The sequence below is a fragment of the Ochotona curzoniae genome, unplaced genomic scaffold (genome assembly GCF_017591425.1).
Source record: "Ochotona curzoniae isolate NIBS_2020 unplaced genomic scaffold, NIBS_Ocur_1.0 contig_908, whole genome shotgun sequence".
NCBI classification, from domain to species: Eukaryota; Metazoa; Chordata; class Mammalia; order Lagomorpha; family Ochotonidae; genus Ochotona; species Ochotona curzoniae.
Genome location: NW_024466607.1, coordinates 16,021,085 through 16,025,751, shown reverse-complemented (window position 1 = coordinate 16,025,751; position 4,667 = coordinate 16,021,085).

The window sequence follows — 4,667 nt, the reverse complement described above, 5'->3', positions numbered from 1 at the left end:
TGGAGCCGCGCGGGGAGCGCCCGCAATTGGCCGCCCGTGGGCGACATTTGCATAGCGCGGCCCCGCCCCGCCCGGCCCGCCCGGCCCCACCCCCGGGGCGGGACCCGCCCGGCCGCCGCCCCGCCCTCGCTCCACCTGTCCGCGGGGCTGGGTTCAGGGTTCCCGGGCGGTGGGCGACCCACGCCGCCGTCGCCGGGGGTGGGGGAGGCTGAGCTGCGCCCCGCATCCCCGCCCCCGCTTGGCGGGCGGCGCCCCCGCCCCGCCCTGGCTTTGTCTCTCCGTGGATACACCGCAGACATCGCGCCTGGTGTTTACCCGGGCACTCAACTCCCTGGCGAGAAGGGCGAGCACGCCGGGGGAGCAAGGAGCCGGTGCTCACCTGCGCACCCCCTTCCGCGTCCTTCCTTCCCACTCGTCGCCGACCGCGCCCCTGGCGCCGCGCTGGAGTCCCGCGGGCTCCGGCCTGAGGACCTGTCCGGGCCGCTCAGCAGGTGGCGGTGCAGCCCCTGGGACGGACGGACGGATGGTGCCGTTGGTACCAGAGCAATCCTCCCACGCTGTTCTGCCCAGCTACCTGTGGTCACCTCAACTGCCAGTCCCATTTCAGGCCAGCAGCTGCCACAGACCCTTGCCTTACCGCAGAGGAGCCAGATGTGCTGCAGTCTGCTTTACCTTCAAGCCATCTGGTGAGCAGTCAAGGGCTCAGCAACTGACCAGCGGTCTACCTGGACACCAGGCAGGGGCTGTCTGCCCACGCCAATCCAGCCCCCAAGATCACAGCTTCCCTAACCAGGACCCTGCGACCCTGCACACTCAGCTCAAGGCCGGGGGCATTGGCCCTCCCTGTGTCCTCTTCTTTCTCCTCTCTCCTAATGAGAGCCTACCCCCCCCCCGCCCCCGCAATTCCACTTCTTCCCCGTGCCACGGGAGTGTGGAGTGTGAGGGGTCCTGCAAAGGGTCTCCTGATTTAGAACTTGGAACCTTGTCCACAGGCTCCAAGTGCGTTTGGGCTGGGCATCTGAGGCAAGGAAATACCAGCAGCGGATGATGCAGGTACCAGGGCCACTCTTGCAGTTACCCCACGGTGCCACCATCATCAAAGCAGCTGGGGCCACCACCAGGACAGTACCCAATGGCATCCCTTCCTTCTGTCCATGGTGTCCCTATGGCCAGCCTCTTCTGTCACATTCCTCTTCCTCACATCATGGTCACTAAGACAGAGCTGGGAGGACTCACCAGCGCCTCCAGGTGCTGGGCTGGGGTAGAGATTCCACTGATGGAGCTCCACTCAGACCCTACATGGAGAGGGGACGGGAGAAAGAGAGCATCGAGAGTGAGTCTGGTCACATAGGGTGGATGCTTGTTCTCTTGTCAACAGATAATTAAGTTAAAGTTCATGTGTTGCTGTATGGCAGTGCCAGGCTGAGCATTTTGCATTATTGTGAGAGCGTCAAGAAGCTCCTGGAGGGGAAAAAAGTAGAACTGAAAGGTACATGGTGAGGGAGAGGCAGTGTGGTACAGCCACTGAGCTGCCGCTTGTCGCACCCACACTCCGCACTGGAGTGTGTGATTGAGGATCCGTTTCTCCCCACTTCCGATGCATCCTCCTGTTCATGTGCCTGGGAGGTAGCAAGTACCTGAGCCCCCACACCTAGGCGGGAGACCTCGGAGGACTTCCAGACCCCTGACTTTTAATCACCTAGAGATGAATCAGTGAATAGGAGAGTTCCTTTGTCGCTTTGCCTTTCAAATAAATAACACTTTTTTTTTTTTTAAGAAAAGATAGATTTACTTTGGTGCAGCAGATTTTGAAACCCATACGTAGTTCTTTCACAATATGTATTTTCCTTGAATTTCGGGAGGACCCCTTATTTGTATTACTTGTAGGACTGCTGTATAGTTTTCTGCAGTTGTTTTGTCTTTAATTTCAGGGGTCCAAGGACTCCTTGAAACCAACAAGTTAGGAGGTCCTTCACGCCAGCACACCGGTAGTTATTTGTGCTCAGGGACCTTACACGATTGTCCCCATGGCAGCACTAGAAGAGAGGACCAGGAGAAGTGGGGTGAGGCTTTTAACCATGAGGCAATGGCGCCTGAAAAAGGCAGTACTTTTAGGAGTGGAGTGATGGAGAGTTCCTGGAGAGGGGCTGGGTGGAGATGTGGGGCTCCTGGGAGCCCAGGTAGGTGCTCAGGGTTAGTGATGGCTGCTGGTTCTCAAGCTGCATTGTTGAGCTCAATAAATCTGTATAGAATGAGATCAAGCCCTGGAGCCCACAGGCCAGAAAGCTCTGAACTCTGGGCTGCCTTAACCCTAGGCCCTCTGCCACCCAGGCTGGGCTGTGGTGCAGCCCACAGGGAGCAGGCCAAGCTGTCTTCCTGTGGCCCAGGTCTCCCTCACATCTCTGTGGGCTTCTCAGCTCTCCCTCCACCCCAGCGTATACAGCTCCTGGCTCCCAATGGGGCATCTTGGCATCAGGTTGGTCAAGTGGGTACAGAGGGATGGGGTCTGACTCCCACACTGACTCTGCCCCTTGGGTCTTACCTTAGGGTAGCTCCGTTTCCCTTCACATATGGGTTGGGTGCCCAGGTGATGTAGGCCACATGCTGACTCTGTAGGCTAGGCCTTGTGAGTGATTCAGCCTCCTGGGGACTCCAAGGGGTTCCCTGTCAGCCAACAGTGGGAGTCAGCCTGGGGAAGGAGTCTGTACAGCTCCCAGGGGGCGCCAGGCTGACGGAGCTAAATACACACACACACACACACACACACACACACACACACACGCACACAGAGCTTGGCCCTCCAGCCTAGCCCACCCCAGTCCTGTCTCTCTTTCCCGGGCTGGACTTTGAAGACTGTATCTTGGCCTCCTGGCCTCCCGCAAGTACGCTTCAGCCACCCCGGCCCTCCAAGCGCCAGGAGAAGGTGCAGCTACATGCCGGCTAACTAGCTGAACACTAAAGGCCAGGCTCTTCTGGGAGTAGCTGTGCCCCTAGATGGAGGTGGCACCCACACCAGGCTCCCTCCCCAGCCCCAGGGGGAACCTGTTTCCCGGGCCTGGCAGGCTGAGCAGGCCCTAGCCCGCCCCACACTGCTGGCTCAGGTTTCCCTACTTTCTGGTTTTCTCATCTCCCCTGCCCCAGGCACCGCCTGCTCTCTGGCCCAGCCCCCACAGGCCCGCCCGGAACTGGAACAAGTGAGCTGAGCGAGCAGTGCTATGCCTCGAGAGTGTTAGGAAGGAGACCAGGAGGGGTCCTGGGCAGCCAGTTGGGCAGCCCTGGGGAGGGATAGGCAATGAGGAGTCATCTGTGGCCCAGGGCCAGGCAGAGGTTGGGTACAGCCTCCTCCTGCCCAGCCTGCCCCAGGGGCTGGCTCTAAGCCCATCAAAAGCTGGAATGACCCACCTCCTGGCTGCTCCCCAAAGCTTTTCTGCTGTTGTCCCTCCAGCAAAGTACGTCCTCCCCAGACTCCAATGCCAGTCTAAACGCTGCGTTTCCTCTAGACCTGGGCCTGTGGCCACCTCCTTCCTCCACAAAACTGGGAGGGGTGGTGTGATATGGGGGTGTGGGAGTGGGGGTTCAGCTTCTCCTAGCCTGCTCCTCTCAGCTTCCCTCTTGGGCATCCCAGGGCTCTTGGGGAAGCTGTCCACTCTCGGTCAGCTCTGGGCCGTTGCACGTGCTGTATCCCCAGCCTGCTATCTCTCCTGTTTCCTTCTAGATCCCTTCGATCTCTGGACAGGCATTGTCACCTCCCAGAAAGCCAGCGCTGGTGGTGGCTGGGTCACAGCAGGTTCTGCAATCCCCACCACATACACACACCTCCTCCTCAGGGCACACCCACACCCCTGTGCACGCCCCTGGTTGGGCCCCACACAGATCCATCAGCAGCTGTTTATCCTGGGAGTTCAGAGGGAGTAAAGCAAGAAGCAGGGCACTAAACTCCTAGCTTATTTCTCTACAGTTCCTCATCTCCAGGAGAGAGAGAAAAGGAGATGATAAGGAAGGTGGGGTGGGTTGAGTGGACCTAAGCTTGGCTGGCTTAGCAGTGACCCGTGACCGCCAGCCCGCCTGAGTGCATCCTGTTTAGATAGCGGCCAGACAGCCGTCCCTCACCCCTTGGCCCTGCCCAGCCCCCGCGCAGGAGCTCAGGCTTGTAGCTCAGACAGGATCCGGCAGGCTCCAGAAAAAGGCGTCCCTAGGAATGGTGGGATGAGAAGAGCAGGGTTCCTGGGCCTCCAGATCCTGGGGTTCTGGGTTGGTGAGGGCTGGGCAGCCCCATCCAAGGAGCAATGAGGACCTGGCCCAGAGACCTTGCTTGTGTGGCCAAATGAATGAGGAGAACCTGGCTGTGGCCCTTGGACCTTGCTCTGCTCAGATCGATCCTCCCAGCTCCTCAGGCCCCAAATCCGCGCCTTAGCCCAGCCGCTTCCTATCACATCCACTTTCAGCCCTGGGCTCGAACTTTAAACTTCATCTTCTAAATATACCAGACCTCAGATGACTGCTTCTCACCTTCTGTTCTTGTTCCTCTAAGGTGACAGAGTCAGTTGGGGAGCCTGACCCTGAGGCCATGGAAGAAGGCAGATCTCACCTCTCTTGTCCAAAACCCTCCATCTGCAGAGAGGCACAGCCAAGTTCTTAGCAGCCCTCACTCAGCAGCCCCTTGCCAG